Raw genomic sequence first — 11,826 nt, forward strand, 5'->3', positions numbered from 1 at the left:
TGCTGCATGACTGGACTTAATAGAGGAAACAGTGAAAATGCGAGAAAAACAAATGATTACCAGTTTAAACTAAAGGTTGGACTCAATATAGTGTTCCTTACAATTTACAAAAGATCCAGTGGTCCATGGATATTGACATAGAGCCAGGAATCGTGTTTCCTGACGTTCATGTGCCTGATTTCAACGCTGGGGAAATAAGTGTTCATTTAAAAACATTAAATTATGCAAAATATAAGATGATACATTTTTAATTGATGAGCTGTTAATGCAATATATAACAATAAAATATATAGGGTATGATTTTACCCCAAAATTTAGCATATTGAAACAAAATGATAACTGCAAATCCACGTTTCACTGTCTGAAGTCCAGTTGTTTCTATGAATTTCAGCGATATATTTGCTTCTCTGTTCTGTAGCTTTTGGCAGTCTGTAAAAATCACTCATATTTCTTGTCAAATCTATTTGTACAGAGCTTTGCAATTGATTGGTTTTGTGTGTTTTTCGCAGCATTCACGCTGAAAATCATAGGCTGCCTCAGTCTTCTGGTTGGCCTCAGTGGTTGTAACCGCAGTCACTCCAGCTGATGGTGACATCACGCGCATACTCTCTATAGATTACGCTAACATTAGCCTACTTTTAGCCTTTCCCTGGTGTTGTTTCAACCCCCGCTAGCGGTCCAACAGGGAGAAAAAAAAAAAAACAGTTCACCTAAAAGCAGAAGTCAGGCCGAGAATGGTATGATCCAGGCCCGGAGTGGGTAATCGGGAGAATCGGGAGAATTCCCGGTGGGCCGCTTCACTTTTGGGCCGGTCGAGGAAATGTTTTTTTTTTTTTTTTTTTCACATTTCAATGTCACGTTAGTTACATAGGCTACACACGTTTCACATTCTGACACCGCAGCGCGCAGCCTTTGCATGGGTTGTACCATGTGAGGGAGTTCTCCCCTCCCCTCCTATAGAGTTGGTTGGGTCCATAGTCCGTCTTTTCCAAAACGTTTTCTCAGGTAGGCTTACCGCGGCACCGCCGGCGCCTACCGATAGCTGGGCCGGCCCTACCGTAACGCGTCAGGGAGGATGGATGGGAGGAAGAGGCCAGGAGGTATGGAAGCTTTGTTTCCGCCACAGAATAAAACATTTAAAAAGATAATTGCGACTTTTTATCTCGCAATTCTGACTTTATTTCTCAGAATTGCGAGATATAAAGTCAAAATTGCGTGAAATAAAGTCGCAATTGCGTGTTATAAAGTCAGAATTGCGAGATAAAGTCCGAATTTCGTGATATAAAGTCGCAATTGTGTGTTATAAAGTCAGAATTGCGAGATATAAATTCAGAATTGTGTGAAAAAGTCGCAATTGCTTCTTATAAAGTCAGAATAGCAAGATATAAAGTCAGAACTGCGTGAAATAAAGTCGCAATTGCTTATAAAGTCAGAACTGCAAGATATATAGTCAGAATTGTGTGATATAAAGTCGCAATTGTGTGTTATAAAGTCAGAATTGTGTGAAATAAAGTCGCAATTGCTTCTTATAAAGTCAGAATTGCAAGATATAAAGTCAGAACTGCGTGAAATAAAGTTGCAGTTGCTTATAAAGTCAGAACTGCAAGATATAGAGTCAGAATTGTGATATAAAGTCGCGTTATAAAGTCAGAATTGCGAAATATAAAGTCAGAATTGTGTGAAATAAAGTTGCAATTGCTTATAAAGTCTAAGTGAATTATTATTTAACCTTTACATTATTTGTTATTAATACAAACTACACAGTAGTAAGAGCTGAACTGTTGCTTCATTTATCCAATTTAGAAAAAGTGCTAATTTGGAATTCCACCATGGAAAAAATGGGCCGGTCTTGGGCCTGAAACTCCCGGGCTGAAAAGTGGCCCCACTCCGGCCCTGGTATGATCTAACTAAGAAAATCATGCACTGCACCGATTGAAGGACATACAGCGGTGAAAGTCAAAATGAATTTGTTCTTTTTTGCAGATTGTTATGAATACTAATTTGTGTTCGTCTGATTGTCTAAATTGTAATTTTATTATAAGTGCAGACCGGTTGCATGGGCGATTAGCATCCGTGGCGTTGGGCTGCGTGGTTTTGTTGCTATATTGTATTAGATTAAATCCTGTATTGTTTGTTATTGTTTAAGAGTATTGGAGTTCTCTCTTTATTCTTGTGTTAAATATATCATTTGTTTTGTGAATCTTGGTTAATGTGAGTTCTTATTTTTGGGGGTTTATTTTTGTTCCTTGTGTGCCAGTAAGTGATTATTGTTTTCATTTTTCTTTTTTGTATTAGTTTATTTTGGTATTGTATTGTTAACTTAAGTATTTGTAAGCAGTTTAATTTGGGGGTTAACTGTGTGAGTGGGGAAAATCTTTATTTGTTGATTGTCTAATGTGGAGTGACTGTTCCTTCCCATCAGGGTTAATGTGACAATTCGAAATCGCATATAATCTAATTCTGTTTGTTACAGTGCCTAAGGCAGCGGTGGATTGTTGGTGGCGGTCTTTCCATCATGAGTGCTGTGTCGTGAGTGGTGTGTGTGTATGTGTGCGTGGGTGTGTTTATGCACAGGTGTACGGGTTGTGACTTGCCATGGAGGCTTTATTGAGCCCTTTATTCCCTGCCGTTACGCCTTCGGCTGCTTTACCCTGAAACTCAGATTACCCTGACTACTGAGGTTGCTCTTTTTGTGCACACACCACTCACGACACAGCACTTCATACAATGACTTCCACCCTTTATGATGTCGTAGAGGGCCATACTCGGAAAAACTTTCCAAAACTTATACGAATCCCGAGGGAGTGTATTTGGCACAGAAATACTCTGTCATACGTCCAACAAATTTTTTTAAAACTTTGTCAATATTTAGCATGGGAATCCACTCTTTAACAGTGTAAATAAGTCAGAATGCATAAAATAGCATTATGACTCCCATCTGACTCGTTGAGGAGAGACACAATCACAGAGTAATCAGCAAATATAATAATGTGTCTCCAAAGACGCTTTGACAGTCATCAGTATCTAAAGAAAACAAAAGAGGGAACAAAACACAACCCTGTGGGGTACCAGTAGAAGACATCAACGCATTGGACAACACACCATTGACACGTACTCTTTTGGGATCTATTAGTTAAAAAATCCACCAACCAATTCAAGATTGTATTTCTGATAACAAGGATGATCAAATAGAATCAATAATTTTATGGGATACTGTAAAAGCTGTTATGCGTGGCAAACTGATATCAAGAACGGCACATTTGCATAAAATGAAAAAACTAACTCAGGCCAAATTAGAAGAACAATTGAGAGAACAAGAAATAAAGCAGCATTCAGATAAAAGTGTACTGCTGGCTGAAAGTATAAAAGATTTGAGAAATCAATTGTCAGAACTAGCAAAAGAAGAGATTGAAAAGAAAATGAGATTTGTAAAACAAACCTTTTATGAATCAGGCCCGAAGGCGACAAAAATATTGGCAAGACGTCTAAGATCACAACAAATGAGAAATTCAATTAATAAAATTAGAGATCATTCAAATGGAGAGTTAAATTATGACCCAGGAAAAATTAAAGATACCTTTCAATCCTATTATAAACTCTTGTATGACCATTCGGACCAAGTAGACAAAAACGAAATTGCAGATTTTTTGTCAAATTTAGATCTCCCCTCCATAGGAACTTCCCAGAACGAGATGTTATCTAGGCCTATTACTAAAGTAGAACTTGATAAGGCAATAAATAGATTGAAAAGCAATAAAAGCCCAGGGAGTGATGGTTTTCCCAATGAATGGTATAAGGTATTTAAAGACGACTTGACTCCTTTACTGTTGGACTCATTTAATTATACTCTAAAATATGCGAAGTGCCCCCCTTCATGGAGGGAGGCTATTATCTCAGTCATATTAAAAGAGGGAAAATATTGTGAATCATATCGTCCAATTTCCATCCTAAATGTCGATTATAAAATATTTACCTCCATTATAGCAAAAAGATTAGAGTCTTTTCTTCCTGATTTAATAGATGAGGATCAGACAGGATTCATTCAGGGGCGCCAAGCCCAAGACAACATACGACGTTCCTTACACATAATTAATGAAGTTAAAAAACAAAATATTCCAACAGTCTTAGTAAGCCTAGATGCCGAAAAGGCCTTCGATAGAGTAAGTTGGAACTATCTTTTTGCTGTATTAAAAAGACTGGGATTCAATGATTCTAATATTAAGTGTATACAAGCCTTATATCATAAACCGTTGGCAAGAATTAAATTAAACGGCGACTTGACTGACTACTTTGAGCTCTTCAGAGGAAGCAGGCAGGGCTGCTGTTTAAGCCCCTCCCTCTTTGCCCTGTTTATTGAGCCTTTGGCCCAATATATGCGACAAACGTCAGACCTCAAAGGAGTAATGGTGTCCAATGAAGAACAAAGAATAAGTCTCTTTGCAGATGACGTAATAGTATATCTACAAAATCCTGATCAAACATTCCCCAAACTTTTAAACATCTTAAAAGATTTTGGAGAAAAATCAGGCTACAAATTAAATATCACCAAGACTCAAATCCTCTGTATTAATTACAGTCCAGCTGATCAAATTAGGGGAAAATACAAACTTAAATGGGACTCAGAACAAATTAAATATTTAGGGATTTATTTGACGCGAGAACTCAGTACATTATACGAGGCCAATTATAGTAAAATAAATGAGGTAATACAGAGGGATCTGACAAAATGGACAAACCTAGTCTTAGATTTTAATTCCAGGATAGAGGTGATAAAGATGAACCTGCTACCCCGATTGTTGTACTTATTTATATCACTACCAGTTGTAATACCCGACTCTCAGTTTGCTAAATGGGATAAGCAAGTGAGTAGATTTGTATGGAAAGGGGCAAAACCAAGGATTAGATTTAAAACGCTTCAGTTGGCGAAATTGAAAGGGGGGTTGGCCCTTCCAAACTTCAAAGAATATTTCTTAGCTGCCCAATTGAGGTACATTGTCTATTGGTGCTCACCTAAGTATTATTCCAAATGGAAACAAATTGAAATTAACTATATCCCTTCGTCCTTACCTCAATCAAGACTGGGTGATAAAACTAGTACACAGTTAAAAGAGGGGAGTCCCATAGTCGAAACAACCATTAAGCTGTGGTGGGACACTGTTAAAAAATTCAAATTCGAAGGTGAATGTAAATCCTTGATATGGCCCTCTTTCTCTCCCAATTTTAGAAGTGGTCATTTGGACAGTACATTTAGAAAGTGGATTGATAAGGGTATCACTGCTGTGTGTTTGCTAACCAAAGGATTGGTATTTAAATCATTTGAGGTAGTGAAGAGGGAATTTGGCCTGAACAACTCCGATCTGTTTAGGTACCTCCAGTTACGGCACTTTTATGATACAGAGATAAGGCCACACCTCTCACAGGAGGGCTGTGAACTGGTAGATTTGGTGTCGGGAGCATACCAGAAATCACCCTCAAAAATCGTATCTAGACTGTATAATTGTCTGCAAAACTGTAATGGTACTGATTCACTGTATATAAAACAAAAGTGGGAATCGGAACTACAAATCAAGGTGTCAGAGGATGAGTGGCATTCTATTTGCCTATTTCAACACACTTCCACCAGTTCAAGACAATGGAGGGAATTTGGTTGGAAGAACATAATTAGATTTTTCATTACACCTCGTATCAAAAGCATGCAACTCAAGACCCCCCAGGAATGCTGGAGACTCTGTGGCAGTATGAATGCCAGTCATTCTCATGTATTTTGGACTTGTCCCAAAGTCAGACCCTTCTGGGAAATCATTGCGACAGTAATAAGGGTTGTATTGGGCTACGCGTTTCCCACAGACTTTCAATCTATGTACTTTGGTTTACTTTCCAATTCAGTTATACGAACTGAGGATTTGTATCTCTACAAAGTTATGTTGATGGCCAGCAAAAAAACTATTTCAAGGAACTGGTTGAAAAGTCTCACTTTAACATTGGCACAATGGAAAGAGATAATGGAAGAAATCTACACAATGGAAAAAATCACCCACTTTATAAGGCTGAAATCAGCTCAATTTGAGCTGAGATGGAAGAAATGGTCAATCTATAAGTCCCAAATGTGAAAGGGAATCTTTGTAACATATCACCCTGCTGTTCTGTTTTGTTTTGTTTTGTTTTGTCATGTCATGTTTGTTATAATTTGAAAAGTGTATAAATAAAGAGTTTAAAAAAAAAAAAAAAAATCCACCAACCAGCACACAATGTTTAAGTCCAAATGAAAATTGACGGTAAGTTTTCTTGGCAAAATATGTGGCTGAACAATCTAAAGCAGAGGAAAAATCAATGAAAAGCAAATGTTCATGATGTTTTGTACCTTCCAAATTTCTTAAAAATCATATTTAGTAAGGTCCAGGTAGTATCATCCACTCTTCTACCGGATCTATATGCAAATTGCATAGGATCAAGTGCTGATTTTATTATATTCTCTGCTGGATTTTCCTGTCCAAAAAAGGAGTTCATTCAGAATTATTCAGCCTTTAAGAACAAGCTGAAGGGGGGGGGGGGGGGGGGGGGGGGTTTGAGACTCTGCACCGCTCCAAACCAATGTTAATTGTCCCATTTTCTCCAAGTTAATGTGATATTGTCAGTTTATTATTGTCGCAGACATGCCCAAGCAACAGCGTGACAAAGATTTTTAAATCGTCGACCGGCCCATCCACCGGGAAAAAGAAAGCAACTCATCAACTGGCCACATGGTCGACTAACGAAGACCAACATGGCGAAGCTAGTGCTTCAGAGCCAACCGGCAGGACAACTATGGATTAGATTTTTCCAGAGGTAAAATCTGTGGCCTCTCACGTTAACAGCATGGATAAATCTGTCGAAGCTCGCTTGGATATAATCGATGGAGCTGATTGGGTAAATGATTGGGTTTTCTGGCTTGTGACTTTAATTGCATAGGGAATGCATCTCTAGACAAATCCTCCTCTACAAATGTATCAAACCCCAGGTCATCTAAGGTTCTGAATAATTTAAGCATGGATTCAGGTTTGATAGATACAGTATTTGGCGGCAGTTGAATTCTAAAGTGAGAGACTACACATTTTACTCGCACCCACATAATTCCTATTCTAGGCTCGACTATGTTTTTTATTCATAAACAATTGTGCATGCAGTTCAGTCTTGCCAATTTGACTATCATTTTATCAGATCATGCACCAGTGCATTTGCAGATTGATCCAACAATCCTTTGATCCAAGATCCTTTCAGCATTCCTAGAACTTCAAATTGGAGGTTTAATACGTCTCTTCTAAATAGTGATCCTTTTTGCTATTTCTGTATGGATAGTTTATCACAATTTTGGCTCGATATCAAAGACTCCCCAGTGTCTTCAGCTATGATATGGGATGCAGCTAAAGCCACGTTACGTCATCTTATTTCTTATACTTCCCACACCTCAAGAGAGCTCGAGATAGAAATAGGAAAAATCTTGAAAAAGAAGTTATTAGGCTAGAGCAAATACACAAGCAATTCCCCACAGTTTCAATCTAAAAGCGTTGGTGAATGCAATGACCAAATTGAATATGGATCATATTTGCCATATTCAAAAGCTATTGCTTTATTTATTGCTTTATTTATTTATTTATTTGTGTAGCACAAATAAACTCATCAACAGTTGTCCACTGTGCTTTACAGAGTAAAAGTCTAAGATGTGAAAGAGAGAAAGATAAACTGCAAATACTGAGCAAAATAAAACATAATTTAGATTAATTAAATGCCCATGCAAGAAGATAAAACTTTAACTTAGATTTAAATTCATGTACAGAGGACAAACATTTTGTTTTTACAGTGTCAGGTCCAGTAAATAATGTGAACCTCTTGTGATGTGTGTAGTTGTTATGGCAGTTGTGTAACTACCATTGCATAATATGCACAAGAATTATTGAGTAATAAATTTAAACTAAATTTAATAAACTTAATTTAAAATATTTTCTATACTGTAAAGTGCCTCAATCTGATCTCTCCTCCCACTTAAAACTATTTTTCAGACAATCAATATCATACTAATGCTAAGATAAAGGTATTAACTACTGCCTAAGAAAAGGGCCTCAGTCTCGCCATAAAGATATACAGATTCAGATGAAACTGATGTTGAGAATGTAAGACTGTTTGTGTTTCCACTGTCACTGAATGAATTTCATACAAGATGTGCATTCATTCATACACATGTCCAAAATGTGCATGGCATTCATTAAGATCTCCGGTAACACTTTATTTTAATGGTCCAGAATTATGCATTAGTTAAGCATAAATACACTAGTAATCAATTATTAACTTGTTCACAATTATGCATTAGTTAAGCACAACACACTAGTAATTAATGATTAACCTAACATATTGTAAGGCGATAGCCTTTATTTAAACATTTGAATAAGATCATTATTCATGCAATAAATAAGCAAAAATAGGCTAGTAATAAATGATTAACTGAATGTAGAGTAAGCGCCTTTAGCCATTTTATACAACTTAGCAAACCATTCATTATTTTTGTGTAGGAATGTACTTCATCTATTAAGTTAACTGAACAATATGTAACTATGTTTAATTAGAGCTGGTTTTAGAGTTATAAATGGCTAAAATAGTGTAATAAAGACAATTTTGACCCCCTGTTCTAAGTGAAAGTTATATCAACATTAATTATGGCACTTATTGAGTGATATTAAAGTTTATTGACCAGAATAAGACAATAATTATGGCTAAACTGCCACTAATACAGTACTAATAAAGACAATTTGACCATATATCACTGTACAAAATCTCAAGGCAGTAGTGACAGCAAGAGCAGTGGATAAATCAGACAAAATAAATGGTGCCTTGTATTTAAGCGGTGGATCCTGGAATCCACTGCTGCTTCAATGTATATCTAATGAGTGATTATATAAGGTATTAATCAATATTTTTCCTTCTAAATATGATTTTACTTTGTTATAGAAATTGCCAGTGTGATTATCAAAATGATCTTTCATGTATTCTTTAAATGTCTGTATGAAATATCTGAGAGGTGACTGAGGGTCTGGATTAATGTCAAGAATGCCATAACAGTGCTTGCTCATTTAGCCCAGCTTCCAGAAATGAAATATGGACTTGTTTAACGTGTCGATACATCCATCTGCTTTTCTAGGGTACCCTGACAGCAATGGTCACAGGGGTCATTGAAACCTATAGTTGAGTGATTTCTTAGTTAAAGTCTTTATTTTACTGTGTTAGATTAAAGTGTCCTCTCCTTGAGAGAAAGATGTAACCTTGATGTTTTAAGACGACTCTCCTGTTTATATTTAGAACCTGGCCAAATCCAACCTTGAAGAAGCTATGTGTCGGTGTGTGTGTTAGCATTCTTGGTTAAGTAACAACAGGCATTATTGGAGATGGACTGACTTGTTTTCTTCGACACGTTGGCATCCAGCAATGTCACGACGCGCCTAAATTCAGGGTCCGAGTGTCAGCTGCATAATCGATGGAGATATGCTTCAGTCTGTGTGTGGAAAATGTGTGTTTATCTATTTCTTAGCCAATCAGAATCATTCAACCTGAAGTAATGAAGTAGCTTAGACCTTGGTAAAGGGTATAACTGCTGTGATCTTTGTAACTGTAAGCAGGGCGGCCTACAAACTCCTTGTGAGTCTTGAAGCTGACTTCTGCCTGATGAAACTGCAAACTATCTTTAGTAAAAAAAATCTTAAATTTCTTAGAATTCTGACTCTTGTCTTAAACTGACTGCACTTCTAACTCCAGTTTTAATTAATCATATCTGGTCTTTGGGTCTTTAACTGTAAATCCCCTAACAGTATGGATAAGACAGACTTGTAATCATATCTTTTAAAATGTAAACCACAGCCAAATGTAATCCATACAGATCTGTGGCATGATCAGAGCAATTGAGCTGACTTCCTTTTGCATTTCTGGCCTCCAGAATACAATGATGGGAGACATCTTGGATGAAGCATAGACGGATAGTAAATAGTGAAAATTTAAACATCTAAAGGACCAATATTTCAAATTGTTTAGTGTCTATAAGATCAAATAACAATCTGATCCCATAGGAATCCAGGAATTGAGCGAAACTAACCAAATAACCTAGGGGGCTGGAAGTGCCTGTTTCCAAGTGGTTAAGTCTCTGTTGCAGGTCAGCAGATGTGATTTGGTGCGACACTGCAGGGCATATTCCCAGCCAGCACAGCCATGTGGGGCCCAAATGGGTTTGACCTGGGCTATCTAACTGGGACCCAGCCAGTTTTGTCCTCGGTTTCCATGTAGGCCCCACATGGGTTTGCCCAGATGAAATGAACACTGCTTAGTGTGCACACTACAGGCTGTTAAATGTAACACTTAACCCTTAAAGACCTAGAACATTTTTGGGGCGCCTGACTCACCTGTACTTTTCTTTGTTTTTCTAACCCATTCTAGCAGCAAGCATCAAGTGCCATATATCATTTTAAACAGGAGAACCTAAAGTTTCCAGCTAGCTCATTTGAAGTCCCAGTTTTACATTTCTTTTGTCAGAGAATTTATGAAATTAACAGGATTTTAAGAAAAACGGCAGCAAAAAATTTGGTGTTTTCAGTGTGAACTCAAAGAGAACTTCCTGAAGTTTAGTTTTTTTCCTTTAGAAAGTTAGACTTGGTTGTTTTAGACTTCCAGATGAAAATTTGTCTACATGTAACAATCCCTCAGCAAGTTATAGCCATTTATTATAATATTATTCTAGGCGTTTTTGAGTAAAAACAGGTGTATTACATTTACTGACAATGTAGATGTGTCCAAATAAGTTCAGGAAGTAAAGTAAATAGAAAAGTTGTTATATTACAACAGAACACTGAAGCAAACATTTTTCTTCAGAAAATTATATTATAATTTGAACATGAACAACAAATGCAAACAATATAACAAGTAGTGACAACTGTGCAATATAAATACTAACAATACAATATACATTGTGTAAATGAACAAATGGTTCAAATAATCTTCACAAACTAAATACAAAAAGAAATAAACAGTGCAAATGAAGAAATGGTTCATTGAGGGTAATATACTGAGTGCTAATGAACAAATAGTGCAAATAATCTCCACAAACTAAATACAAATAGATAAATAAACAGTGCAAATGATTCAAACAATCTTCTGAATCGGAAGGTTCCACCAGGTCTAACGACTCGTTTAAAAAAATCAATTCTAACACATCCTCCGATTTGTACTGCTGTTTTTTTTTTACATACTCATGCTCTTTCGTGTTTTATGCTCTTTCATGTTTTGCGCTCTTTCGTGTTTTGCGCTATGGTCAAAAACTTTGCATCCGTTAGTTTTCATGCGTAGTTTTCAATACATTGCGTTTGTTAAAAATGTATAAAGAAACGTGATTGGTTGTTAAAATCACCAATCACTATGTTTGTTGGTTGAGTTGATGACCGTTTGGACGAATCTGGGCATGGGGGTGGGACTAAGCATCAACAATCGTTCCTGTTTGGCTCAGAGAAAGAAACCACATGTGTTTCCTTGACGAATTACTGCTGCAGATTTTGATGACGCAATCACCGGCACTACGCAGCCTATGAATGACCAATAGAGACAACCGTGATAACACGGGAAAGCTGAGAATCTCATCTTTACGGTGCATTTTAAAGCATACAGATTGGATTAGCGACTCAAAAGTTATTAAACATTTTAGAACGATAGTTATTTTATGCCGCGGGCGGCCGTATCGGTCTTTAAGGGTTAATCAGTGTTGGAGGTAATGAGATAATTAAGTGATTGAATAATGATTGTGCATTATTGATGAACACC

This window comes from Abramis brama (genome assembly GCF_963993115.1).
Source record: "Abramis brama genome assembly, chromosome: 4".
Classification (NCBI taxonomy): Eukaryota; Metazoa; Chordata; class Actinopteri; order Cypriniformes; family Leuciscidae; genus Abramis; species Abramis brama.